The 14,786-nt window shown below is 35.1% G+C and overlaps 1 long non-coding RNA gene across 1 annotated transcript; it reads left to right on the forward strand.

The window, feature by feature from the left end:
* Nucleotides 1-10,691: 10,691 nt before the first annotated feature.
* LOC137636908 (uncharacterized) lies at nucleotides 10,692-11,645 on the forward strand. The gene is made up of 2 exons (XR_011043287.1): nucleotides 10,692-11,110; nucleotides 11,491-11,645. It is a non-coding gene; the product is annotated as an uncharacterized lncRNA (long non-coding RNA).
* Nucleotides 11,646-14,786: the final 3,141 nt, after the last annotated feature.

The following is a 14,786-nucleotide window of genomic DNA, read 5'->3' on the forward strand; positions in this document are numbered from 1 at the left end:
TTATTGTATTCGGGATTTATTTACCGACATTTTAGTGCGTTCGTTTTTATTGTATTCGGGATTTATTTACCCGACATTTTAGTGCGTTCGTTTTTATTGTATTCGGGATTTATTTACCGACATTTTAGTGCGTTCGTTTTTATTGTATTTGGGATTTATTTACCCGACATTTTAGTGCGTTCGTTTTTATTGTATTCGGGATTTATTTACCCGACATTTTAGTGCGTTCGTTTTTATTGTATTCGGGATTTATTTACCCGACATTTTAGTGCGTTCGTTTTTATTGTATTCGGGATTTATTTACCCGACATTTTAGTGCGTTCGTTTTTATTGTATTCGGGATTTATTTACCCGACATTTTAGTGCGTTCGTTTTTATTGTATTCGGGATTTATTTACCCGACATTTTAGTGCGTTCGTTTTTATTGTATTCGGGATTTATTTACCCGACATTTTAGTGCGTTCGTTTTTATTGTATTCGGGATTTATTTACCCGACATTTTAGTGCGTTCGTTTTTATTGTATTAGGGATTTATTTACCCGACATTTTAGTGCGTTCGTTTTTATTGTATTCGGGATTTATTTACCCGACATTTTAGTGCGTTCGTTTTTATTGTACAGTATTCGGGATTTATTTACCCGACATTTTAGTGTGTTCGTTTTTATTGTACAGTATTCGGGATTTATTTACCCGACATTTTAGTGCGTTCGTTTTTATTGTATTCGGGATTTAATTACAGACATTTTAGTGCGTTCGTTTTTATTGTATTCGGGATTTATTTACCCGACATTTTAGTGCGTTCGTTTTTATTGTATTAGGGATTTATTTACCCGACATTTTAGTGCGTTCGATTTTATTGTACAGTATTCGGGATTTATTTACCCGACATTTTAGTGCGTTCGTTTTTATTGTATTCGGGATTTATTTACCCGACATTTTAGTGCGTTCGTTTTTATTGTACAGTATTCGGGATTTATTTACCCGACATTTTAGTGCGTTCGTTTTTATTGTACAGTATTCGGGATTTATTTACCCGACATTTTAGTGCGTTCGTTTTTATTGTACAGTATTCGGGATTTATTTACCGACACTTTAGTGCGTTCGTTTTTATTGTATTCGGGATTTATTTACCCGAAATTTTAGTGCGTTCGTTTTTATTGTATTCGGGATTTATTTACCCGACATTTTAGTGCGTTCGTTTTTATTGTATTCGGGATTTATTTACCCGACATTTTAGTGCGTTCGTTTTTATTGTATTCGGGATTTATTTACCCGACATTTTAGTGCGTTCGTTTTTATTGTATTCGGGATTTATTTACCCGACATTTTAGTGCGTTCGTTTTTATTGTATTCGGGATTTATTTACCGACATTTTAGTGCGTTCGTTTTTATTGTATTCGGGATTTATTTACCCGACATTTCAGTGCGTTCGTTTTTATTGTATTCGGGATTTATTTACCCGACATTTTAGTGCGTTCGTTTTTATTGTATTTGGGATTTATTTACCCGACATTTTAGTGCGTTCGTTTTTATTGTATTCGGGATTTATTTACCCGACATTTAAGTGCGTTCGTTTTTATTGTATTCGGGATTTATTTACCCGACATTTTAGTGCGTTCGTTTTTATTGTATTCGAGATTTATTTACCCGACATTATAGTGCGTTTGTATGCGGGATTTATTTACCCGACATTTTAGTGCGTTTGTATTCGGGATTTATTTACCCGACATTTTAGTGCGTTTGTATTCGGGATTTATTTACCCGACATTTTAGTGCGTTTGTATTCGGGATTTATTTACCCGACATTTTAGTGCGTTTGTATTCGGGATTTTTTTACCCGACATTTTAGTGCGTTTGTATTCGGGATTTATTTACCCGACATTTTAGTGCGTTTGTATTCGGGATTTATTTACCCGACATTTTAGTGAGGTTGTATTCGGGATTCATTCACCCGTCATTTTAGTGCGTTTGTATTCGGGATTCATTCACCCGACATTTTAGTGCGTTTGTATTCGGGATTTATTTACCCGACATTTTAGTGCTTTTGTATTCGGGATTTATTTACCCGACATTTTTGTGCGTTTGTATTCGGGATTTATTTACCCGACATTTTTGCGCGTTAGTTTTTATTGTATTCGGGATTTATTTACCCGACATTTTTGCGCGTTGGTTTTTATTGTATTCGGGATTTATTTACCCGACATTTTTGCGCGTTCGTTTTTATTGTATTCGGGATTTATTTACCCGAAATTTTTGTGCGTTCGTTTTTATTGTATTCGGGATTTATTTACCCGACATTTTTGTGCTTTTCTTTTTATTGTATTCGGGATTCATTTACCCGACATTTTTGTGCGTTAGTTTTTATTGTATTCGGGATTCATTTACCCGACATTTTTGTGCGTTTGCATTCGGGGTTTATTTACCCGACATTTTAGTGCGTTTGTATTCGGGATTTATTTACCCGACATTTTAGTGCGTTTGTATTCGGATTTATTTACCCGACATTTTAGTGCGTTTGTATTCGGGATTTATCTACCTAACATTTTAGTGCGTTTGTATTCGGGATTTATTTACCCGACATTTTTGTGCGTTTGTATTCGGGATTTATCTACCCGACATTTTTGTGCGTTTGTATTCGGGATTTATCTACCCGACATTTTTGTGCGTTTGTATTCGGGATTTATCTACCCGACATTTTTGTGCGTCTGTATTCGGGATTTATTTACCCGACATTTTTGTGCATCTGTATTCGGGATTGATTTATCCGACATTTTAGTGCGTTTGTATTCGGGATTTATTTACCCGACATTTTAGTGCGTTTGTATTCGGGATTTATTTACCCAACATTTTTGTGCGTTTGTATTTGGGATTATTTACCCGACATTTTTGTGCGTCTGTATTCGGGATTGATTTATCCGACATTTTAGTGCGTTTGTATTCAGGATTTATTTACCAGACATTTTAATGCGTTTGTATTCGGGATTTATTTACCTGACATTTTTGTGCGTTTGTATTCGGGATTTATTTACCCGACATTTTTGTGCGTTCATTTTTATTGTATTCGGGATTTATTTACCCGACATTTTTGTGCGTTCGTTTTTATTGTATTCGGGATTTATTTACCCGACATTTTTGCGCGTTCGTTTTTATTGTATTCGGGATTTATTTACCCGACATTTTTGTGCGTTCGTTTTTATTGTATTCGGGATTTATTTACCCGACATTTTTGTGCATTCGTTTTCATTGTATTCGGGATCCATTTACCCGACATTTTTGTGCATTCGTTTTTACTGTATTCGGGATTCATTTACCCGACATTTATGTGCATTCGTTTTTATTATATTCGGGATTTATTTACCCGTCATTTTTGTGCGTTAGTTTTCATTGTATTCGGGATTTATTTACTCGACATTTTAGTGCGTTTGTATTCGGGATTTATTTACCCGACATTTTAGTGCGTTTGTATTCGGGATTTATTTACCCGAAATTTTAGTGCGTTTGTATTCGGGATTTATCTACCCGACATTTTAATGCGTTTGAATTCGGGATTTATTTACCCGACATTTTTGTGCGTTTGTATTCGGGATTTATCTACCCGACATTTTTGTGCGTTTGTATTCGGGATTTATCTACCCGACATTTTTGTGCGTCTGTATTCGGGATTATTCACCCAACATTTTTGTGCGTCTGTATTCGGGATTTATTTACCCGACATTTTTGTGCGTTTGTATTCGGGATTTATTTACCCGACATTTTAGTGCGTTTGTTTTCGGGATTTATTTACCCGACATTTTTGTGCGTTTGTATTCGGGATTTATTTACCCGACATTTTTGTGTGTTCGTTTTTATTGTATTCGGTATTTACCAGACATTTTTGTGCGTTCGTTTTTATTGTATTCGGGATTTATTTACCCGACATTTTTGTACCTTCATTTTTATTGTATTCCGGTTTATTTACCCAACATTTTGTGCGTTCGTTTTTAGTGTATTCGGGATTTATTTACCCGACATTTTAGTGCGTTCGTTTTTATTGTATTCGGGATTTATTCACCCGACATTTTAGTGCGTTCATTTTTATTGTATTCGGGATTTATTTACCCGACATTTTTGTGCGTTAGTTTTTATTGTGTTCGGGATTTATTTACCCGACATTTTAGTGCGTTCATATTTATTGTATTCGGGATTTAGTTACCCGACATTTTTGTGCGTTCATTTTTATTGTATTCGGGATTTATTTACCCGACATTTTTGTGCGTTCGTTTTTATTGTATTCGGGATTTATTTACCCGACATTTTTGTGCGTTCGTTTTTATTGTATTCGGGATTTATTTACCCGACATTTTTGTGCGTTCGTTTTTATTGTATTCGGGATTTATTTACCCGACATTTTTGTGCGTTAGTTTTCATTGTCTTCGGGATTTATTTACCCGACATTTTTGTGCATTCGTTTTCATTGTATTCGGGATTTATTTACCCGACATTTTTGTGCGTTCGTTTTTATTGTATTAGGGATTAATTACACAACAAAAAATATTTTCTAAAGGTTTGAACTTTTGAAGTTCTACCGAGTGCGGCTGTCAAATGTCTTAGAAAACTAATCACTCCTGCTGCGTGTGCTGTCTCTTCTGCTGCGTGTGCTGTCTCTTTTGCTGCGTGTGCTGTCTCTTCTGCTGCGTGTGCTGTCTCTTCTGCTGCCCATGACATCTCTTCTGCTGCCCATGACGTCTCTTCTGCTGCCCGTGATGTCTCTCCTGCTGCAAGTTTTTAATCTTTCACTTTTTTTTTTATTTAACATTAGTTTTTTATCGGAACAAAAGACTAGTAATTTATGGTCATTCTATGTTCTTAGACAGTTTGTTATGTAGGCAGGCAAACTTTCATTGATTGATAATAGAACTTTATTCAGCAGTCTTCAATATTGGTAAAGTTTTTTCAACTTTATATAGTATTTTGATTTCAGTCTTTAATTAATGAAAAGAAAACCAGTGACTGTACTGTCCAGAGTAGCCCTTCATGGAAGAAAAGTTAAATATATTGACAGAGTAGCCTAGTCCTCTGAGGAAGAAAATAGACATAAGGACTCAAAGTAGACGGTGATATATGTAAAGAAAGTATTGATAGTGATAGTCAAAAAGTAGTCCTCTATATAGAAAGGAAGCAACAGTCAAAGCAACGAATTAGATATACTGAGTTAGGTATCATTGCTAGATTATGAAGGTATGCTAATGATCAATTGCAGGAGACCTTAACCAAATCCTTTACTAACATTCTCTAAGAGTCTATATCACTTATTACTTTACTTCCCACTTTTTATCTCCAAGGTCTGGGTCAGTTAGGCTTAAAGGAAAGACTTGCAAAAGTATGCCGATTCCTAGCTGACCTCTGTGACCTAATGTGCTGATTCCTGGCTGAGACTGTCTGGGCTCAGTGAGGTGTAAAGGCACATCATAGCGCTTATGCGCGATTCACGCTGATTCCTGGCTTACTTCTGTGACTCTGTCACGGGTTGGTTACAGTGTTAAAGGCGTGATGGTGTCCGGGTCAGTTAGGCTGAAAGGAAAGACTTGCAAAAGTATGCCGATTCCTAGCTGACCTGTGACCTAATGTGCTGATTCCTGGCTGAGCCTGTCTGGGCTCAGTGAGGTGTAAAGGCACATCATAGCGCTTATGCGCGATTCACGCTGATTCCTGGCTTACTTCTGTGACTCTGTCACGGGTTGGTTACAGTGTTAAAGGCGTGATGGTGTCCGGGTCAGTTAGGCTGAAAGGAAAGACTTGCAAAAGTATGCCGATTCCTAGCTGACCTGTGACCTAATGTGCTGATTCCTGGCTGAGCCTGTCTGGGCTCAGTGAGGTGTAAAGGCACATCATAGCGCTTATGCGCGGATCACGCTGATTCCTGGCTTACTTCTGTGACTCTGTCACGGGTTGGTTACAGTGTTAAAGGCGTATTGGAACATCCGGTTTCTGGCGAAAGTCATTTCGCCAGAAACCGGCTAGTAAACGGTTCCGTTATCTTATAGCGAGGGACTTAGAACCCCCTCAACATAAGGTTTCGGTTGTCGGGGTAGTCTCAATCTTGGGGTGATCACAAACCTCTTGATTGTTACTACTTTGATCCGCTCTGGTTTGGGGTTCCAGAGACGCTCAAGTGTTGGTGACATGTGCTCCCAACATGTGCTCGCAACACATGGAGGTGGGTGCATGGTACTGATCTTGTTGTGGACGTCCCCCCTGTCTCAAAGGTCATGACCTCATCGTGGTGAGACAGTGGCAACATGCTTCATACATGGTGTGCTTCAATACACTACAAAATTTTATAAGCATGGCTAACTATGACCATAACACCATTGGTTTAAAGTCTCCTGCTTGTACTGAAAGGGAAAAGCACCTTTAGAACTTAATGATAATATTTCCTGCGGTTGAAATAGTTTCAACATATTACATTAGTATCAATGGCTCTAAAAATGCAAAGGGGGATAATACAGGAATAGTGATACAGTAGATTAAGTGGTACTTTTTTTGTTGGTTATCTTTAGATGAAATACATTTTGCAATCTTAAGTCAAATGACTTTATAGAACTTTGGACTTGATGGTATTTAGGTAGGTCTTAATGTGTCAGGTATTTTGGGGGTAAAAAACTTGATTGCATAGAAGTATATCTTGAGGTACAAATTGCTGTATAGTGGTCAGGTTCATAGCACATTTCTGTAAGGTAATTCTGAAAGCCTGGTTAAGGTAAGTTGTGAAATATCAAAGTTTTTATATAATTATCGAATGTGTAGTAGGTTTTAGGCGCGTATAAAAAAGTAGGTTTGTTGTAAAGTGTTTGTGAATGTCTTCTGCCCCCTATGTTTTTATAAAATAGTTTATTATTTTTCAGGTTTTTGTAAGTTTGTACCAATATAATAATTTAATTATGATCATTATTCTATTTTTAAATGCTAAATAATCTATAAACTTCATACTATCTACCATAATATTTCTATGCAAATCCTCTAACAATTATATAAGTAAATACTTAGCTGATATTGACATATCTTTCTCCCTTTCAGGTAACAGGTCTGGCCTCACAAGGTAGTGTGGTTGGCAGCCATTTTGACCTTTTAACACATTTTTATTGCAAGGTAATACGATATTCTGTAAAAAATTCAACAACTATTATTTACCTACCGAAAATAAATGTTGAAAAGAGTATTGATATTTTTTTGGCCCCAAAAAACATTTAGTTTTTTCTCATTTTAGGAAGAGATACCTTGTTGATCCTCCAACTCCCCCCCCCCCCCCCACCCCCTTCCACCCTGGATCTTACCAAAGAGTGCTCAATTATCGTAGAATAAGTGCTTAAAATAGTTTGTTTATTTTCTTATTTAGATTTTAGGTGAATATTTTTGTGGTAATTTTTTATACTTTTTTTTAATTTATTTGTAAAAAATGTTTATTTTGTACATAGCTTTTATCTATTCTTTTTTTTATATTAGAACATTCTTTGAATCTTTTTTTTTTTATTTAAGAAGGTATTGAATTGGCTTACAAATTAATTTTTAATGAATTTGTTTGGACCGGGTTAAAATCGACCCATCAAAACCTATCTAAGGTGGTGAAATAACATTACCTATCCAGGGTTATTAAATTGTTATTTCTAATTATTATAAGATTGTTTAATTGATTTGTATAATTAATTCTAATATGAAATACTTCTTGTTGTACTGTAAGGAAACCTTAATTTTAGGAAATACAATATTCAAGTTTTACTGATAAAATTCATATCCATTTAAGCACTTTTTGAAAAGGATGTTTATAGCACAACATTTTATTTTTGTTCTGATTTCAGTGATACCTGATTACTTAAAAGACATAGCAGCTCTTCGAATAAAAGGTATGTCAAAAAAATACTACAGTATATTATGTTAATATTAATTTACTACTTGCCATGACATCACCAATCTTCCACCAGTAACCCACAAGATCCATGCCTGCCTTCTCCCTCTGCTAGCTCGGCTGTGAAGGCTGTTGCTAGGTATCGTAAAAGGCTCCAGAGTGCGGCTGTTCAATGTTAGAAAACTAGTCACTCCTGCTGCGTGTGCTGTCTCTTCTGCTGCTTGTGATGTCTTTGCTGCTGTCCGCGCTGTCTCTGCTGCTGCCCGGGATGTGTCTCCTGCTGCAAGTTTTTAATTTTTCACTTTTTTTTTTTTAAATTTAGCATTTTTTTTCAAGTGTTCTCGCTGGATTATCAGAACATAAGACTAGTAATTTATGGTCATTCTATGATTCTATCTTCCTAGACAGTTTGTGATGTAGGCAGGCAAACTTTCATTGATTAATAATAGAACTTTATTCAGCAGTCTTCAATATTGGCAAAGTTTTTTCAACTTTATAGGGTATTTTGATTTCAGTCTTTAATTAATGAAAAGAAAACAGGTGACTGTACTGCCCAGAGTAGCCCTTCATGGAAGAAAAGTTAAATATATTGACATAGTAGCCTAGTCCTCTGAGGAAGAAAATAGACATAAGGACCCAAAGTAGACGGTGATATATGTAAAGAAAGTATTGACAGTGATAGTCAAAAAGTAGTCCTCTATATAGAAAGGAAGCAACAGTCAAAGCAACGAATTAGATATACTGAGTTAGGTATCATTGCTAGATTATGAAGGTATGCTAATGATCAATTGCAGGAGACTTTAACCAAATCCTTTACTAACATTCTCTAAGAGTCTATATCACTTATTACTTTACTTCCCACTTTTTATCTCCAAGGTCCGGGTCAGTTAGGCTTAAAGGAAAGACTTGCAAAAGTATGCCGATTCCTAGCTGACCTCTGTGACCTAATGTGCTGATTCCTGGCTGAGCCTGTCTGGGCTCAGTGAGGTGTAAAGGCACATCATAGCGCTTATGCGCGATTCACGCTGATTCCTGGCTTACTTCTGTGACTCTGTCACGGGTTGGTTACAGTGTTAAAGGCGTGATGGTGTCCGGGTCAGTTAGGCTGAAAGGAAAGACTTGCAAAAGTATGCCGATTCCTAGCTGACCTGTGACCTAATGTGCTGATTCCTGGCTGAGCCTGTCTGGGCTCAGTGAGGTGTAAAGGCACATCATAGCGCTTATGCGCGGATCACGCTGATTCCTGGCTTACTTCTGTGACTCTGTCACGGGTTGGTTACAGTGTTAAAGGCGTATTGGAACATCCGGTTTCTGGCGAAAGTCATTTCGCCAGAAACCGGCTAGTAAACGGTTCCGTTATCTTATAGCGAGGGACTTAGAACCCCCTCAACATAAGGTTTCGGTTGTCTGGGTAGTCTCAATCTTGGGGTGATCACAAACCTCTTGATTGTTCCTACTTTGATCCGCTCTGGTTTGGGGTTCCAGAGACGCTCAAGTGTTGGTGACATGTGCTCCCAACATGTGCTCGCAACACATGGAGGTGGGTGCATGGTACTGATCTTGTTGTGGACGTCCCCCCTGTCTCAAAGGTCATGACCTCATCGTGGTGAGACAGTGGCAACATGCTTCATACATGGTGTGCTTCAATACACTACAAAATTTTATAAGCATGGCTAACTATGACCATAACACCATTGGTTTAAAGTCTCCTGCTTGTACTGAAAGGGAAAAGCACCTTTAGAACTTAATGATAATATTTCCTGCGGTTGAAATAGTTTCAACATATTACATTAGTATCAATGGCTCTAAAAATGCAAAGGGGGATAATACAGGAATAGTGATACTGTACAGTAGATTAAGTGGTACTTTTTTTGTTGGTTATCTTTAGATGAAATACATTTTGCAATCTTAAGTCAAATGACTTTATAGAACTTTGGACTTGATGGTATTTAGGTAGGTCTTAATGTGTCAGGTATTTTGGGGGTAAAAAACTTGATTGCATAGAAGTATATCTTGAGGTACAAATTGCTGTATAGTGGTCAGGTTCATAGCACATTTCTGTAAGGTAATTCTGAAAGCCTGGTTAAGGTAAGTTGTGAAATATCAAAGTTTTTATATAATTATCGAATGTGTAGTAGGTTTTAGGCGCGTATAAAAAAGTAGGTTTGTTGTAAAGTGTTTGTGAATGTCTTCTGCCCCCTATGTTTTTATAAAATAGTTTATTATTTTTCAGGTTTTTGTAAGTTTGTACCTATATAATAATTTAATTATGATCATTATTCTATTTTTAAATGCTAAATAATCTATAAACTTCATACTATCTACCATAATATTTCTATGCAAATCCTCTAACAATTATATAAGTAAATACTTAGCTGATATTGACATATCTTTCTCCCTTTCAGGTAACAGGTCTGGCCTCACAAGGTAGTGTGGTTGGCAGCCATTTTGACCTTTTAACACATTTTTATTGCAAGGTAATACGATATTCTGTAAAAAATTCAACAACTATTATTTACCTACCGAAAATAAATGTTGAAAAGAGTATTGATATTTTTTTGGCCCCAAAAAACATTTAGTTTTTTCTCATTTTAGGAAGAGATACCTTGTTGATCCTCCAACTCCCCCCCCCCCCCCCACCCCCTTCCACCCTGGATCTTACCAAAGAGTGCTCAATTATCGTAGAATAAGTGCTTAAAATAGTTTGTTTATTTTCTTATTTAGATTTTAGGTGAATATTTTTGTGGTAATTTTTTATACTTTTTTTTAATTTATTTGTAAAAAATGTTTATTTTGTACATAGCTTTTATCTATTCTTTTTTTTATATTAGAACATTCTTTGAATCTTTTTTTTTTATTTAAGAAGGTATTGAATTGGCTTACAAATTAATTTTTAATGAATTTGTTTGGACCGGGTTAAAATCGACCCATCAAAACCTATCCAAGGTGGTGAAATAACATTACCTATCCAGGGTTATTAAATTGTTATTTCTAATTATTATAAGATTGTTTAACTGATTTATATAATTAATTCTAATATGAAATACTTCTTGTTGTACTGTAAGGAAACCTTAATTTTAGGAAATACAATATTCAAGTTTTACTGATAAAATTCATATCCATTTAAGCACTTTTTGAAAAGGATGTTTATGGCACAACAATTTATTTTTGTTCTGATTTCAGAGTGATACCTGATTACTTAAGACATAGCAGCTCTTCGAATAAAAGGTATGTCAAAAAAATACTACAGTATATTATGTTAATATTAATTTACTACTTGCCATGACTAGCATAAAGATAGAAAGTCAAGCCTATTGCATCATTACTTGTTGGGGTCGCGTAGGTTTTACCCTCGGAAAAAAAATATTTAAATCTTCCAGGAATATGCCACCATTAACGCCACTATCCTTTGATAAGATTTTTCATTATTGCTATTGTAAATTCTTAATTTTCAACTTTTTGTCAAAATGATAATGTAAAGTACCCTTGACAGAAAATGCTAAGAAAGCTTCTGCCTGGATCATATCTGTAATTAATTTCAATACTACTCTTCCCTTTGAAATGACAAATGCTGTTGAAGCCTTAACATCTTTAATGTTCTGTTTCAGATGAGAAATGTTACCTTTGATGACATTGGTCCACGATAGTACTTGGAATGAACATTAAAAGAATGAGACCTGTTTCTTGGCCTTAGAGAAGACTTGGCAGAAAACTACTATTGGGAAAAGTTTTGTAACTTGGGTCATGGATGTCGGGAGCGGAATGATTGCACCCAAGTATGACAGTTGCTTGCATCACATTATTGCCTACTCCTATAAACAAGGCTGTACAGATATTATTATGAGGTTCTGTCCGAACTCTTCAGAAGTTGCTGTACCTCTGATTAATATCGTCCGCCCTAAGACTGATGCCAGTGGACAGATCATAGACGTGCCTTTGAAGCTATCAAAGTTTTGTCTTGAAGTCTTCGTTTTGAAGGAATCTGAATCGGACAAGCTGTTTATCAAAGGAGAAGCTAGTGATGTGGCTGAAGGAGCAGTTTTGATGCGGACCAGTGACGATAATGTACTACTGTACACCAGATTTCTTATTTAAATAAAGTGAAGCCGCCTCAGTTCCTAGAGTACAGTGGAAAAGGAAGCTTGGGCTCTCCTTCATGCTCTTGAAAAATATTGATTCGTATAAAAATCATCTAATTATTTCATATATATAAAATTAATAGATAATCCATCTCTTGTATAGTTTTTTTTTTTACCGTAATCCATTGCCTTTTGTAAGTGAAATTAAAAAAAACTTCAAAATTAACTCTATGGGCCTTGGTCCTGCAGCAGTATAACATTGGGGTATTGCATATCAAAGGCAATATTAAACCTCATTGCCGACATCCCTCCCAAATGTTGACTTTTGCTTCTGTATACAAAAATTCTAGTCTATTAGTTTGTTATTTGGATGTACATGTTGTCTCCCCTTAAGGGGAGGGACAAGTTAAGATGCATCATGATATTTGTCTCTTTGTGTTCAATATGTACTTTAATGAAATTTATGTAATTGTATTGAACTGTTATTGTTTGCATTTTGTTATTGCTGCTATACTTTAATAGTTTTAAGTTGTTGTTTTTTTTTTTTTTTAAGAGTAGATCCACAGAGTCTGTGTAACTGTAAAGGTTAAATTCAATTATCTCCAAGTATTTCGTAATTTGCTCCCACAGGAATTGGTTTTTATGTCATTACTTTATTTGATTAGGAGTTATGCATCAAGTTTTCTGATGTGGTGATTTGAATATTTAAAGATAAACCTAGATATATATAAATTATTTCTACATATAAGTCTTATTCAAATATAAGTTAGGTCAAGTTTTCCTTTAGTTTTTGTCTCCTTTATTATATATCACATCTTATCATCGCACACTCTCTTTAGACAAATTCAGCATTGTTACCAATGGCATAACAACATATACATATAGATTATTTGTGTGTGTCGAGGAATGCTGTGCTGCCATCTCTTGTATATGTTTTTACTCCATGGACTAAAGAAGTTATTACTTTGTTTATTTGGTTGAACTCCTTTTTTTTTTTTCCAACATGGAAAGTCCCCAGCATTTCTCTTATCACTACTTGACACCTAGCCATCCGTAACAGTAAGTACTGAAAGGACTCCTTTATTCAAATTGTTCTATGTATTAGTGTATTATATAATGTCGTGTGTTAAAGTGATTTAGTGTTTATAAGGGTATACTGTATAACTAATGAAGATTGTTTGTGTATTGGAAATGTCATATGTTAACCTGCGAGTGTTTGATAGTTTATAATGTATAAACAATAAGGTTAGAATAAAGTTTTACTTCATTGTGCATTTTCTGCAGTCAAGAACTTTTATATTATATCAAGTTTGTTGTTGTAAATATGTTTATATTTTGCAGAACTCCTTAGACCTTGGTCAGTCTTCTTCATTATTGGTCCTAGACCTTAGACTCTTGGTCATTGGATCTTATTTCATCCTTAGATACAAGTGATTCTTCGTCAGACTGTAATCACTTACAGTACTTTTCCTTATCATGATTACACTCGCAAGATCTTCAATAGACCTTTATATTATTATAGAAGTTCCTGGTGTTATACACGAAGTTTGTTAATTTTGTATGTTTCAGTTTGTAGATATAATTTAAGTTGATAAAATTTTTCATGTTATATCTTTATATTAAAAATTAAACAAGGAAACTTAAAAATTAACAATCAAATATATTTTTAAAAGAAACAGAGTTCATGGAATATAAAATGTGAAAACCATTACTCGACAATGTGTGTGTGTGTGTATTTATATGCAAACTCTTAATTCTTTCTTTACTCGTAAAAGCGCATAACTCTTGAGGTTTCCAGCAAGGTAGAGGGAGAAAGATCAGTGACCTTTAGTGAACTCTCAGATGGTAGAAATGTCCCTTGGTCCAGTGCAACCCTTTCAAGTGGGAGAATGGTGCGAAGTATCTCACGATAAATAAATAAAGATCTTAAGTTTAAAAATCCAGAGTAAAGCTTAACATCATGGAAACTTAGTGTCCAAAATTGAACTAAGATGGCAAATTAGAGCAGCCTTTGTCAGTTCTTGTGATTTATGGCCTGGATATGTGTATTCACTGAAAGAAGACTTGACTGTATTCGAAAAAAAAAAGACTTAGATGGAGGAACGTGGTTTCTACATTCTGGGAGAGAGCATGGCACTCCATATCAGCAAGAAGGTTTTTCATTCTTATTCTTTTTCTCACGAACTGATATTAGGGAACACATTGCTTGAACACAGATATGCGGAAAATATAGCAACCAACTTGACCATTTATCAATGTGAAAAGTCACTACTAGATACTTGAGACACTAAGTTGAAGATCAGGAAAAGTAATGAAACCTAACTTATAATTCTCAGATATGACATTGAAAAACTAAGATAACACAAGTAGTAAAAAGGACTGTTATAGTGCCAAAACATATTTTCAGGCTTAGAATTGTTACCTGATGATCAAGTAGAAATAGATTTGAATATTTATTGCAAAAAAGGTGAAATCTTTCTGGAATCTGCCAACATCACAACCAGACAGCGAAAACTATCAATCCTAGATTTTAAGGTTTCATTGTATATTAAGATTTTAAGATACTATCTACTTTCAGTTTATGGTGACAGTTTTACTATTCTCAAGTATATCTTACTAATTTCACATCGTAAAATTATACAAGTTATGGAAGGTAATATCCCTAGAGGCATTAACTCATAAATTTGCTAAGGTGATTCTATAACAAAACAAAACAAAACAAAAAATTCATGGTTATTAAATATAATATAGTTATCCTTAAAATAGGTTTTCTCTAAATGGAAAGTCGTACCATTTTCTTTTACTTGAGCCCGCTCTTCTATGGG

Source organism: Palaemon carinicauda, unplaced genomic scaffold (genome assembly GCF_036898095.1).
Source record: "Palaemon carinicauda isolate YSFRI2023 unplaced genomic scaffold, ASM3689809v2 scaffold439, whole genome shotgun sequence".
NCBI classification, from domain to species: Eukaryota; Metazoa; Arthropoda; class Malacostraca; order Decapoda; family Palaemonidae; genus Palaemon; species Palaemon carinicauda.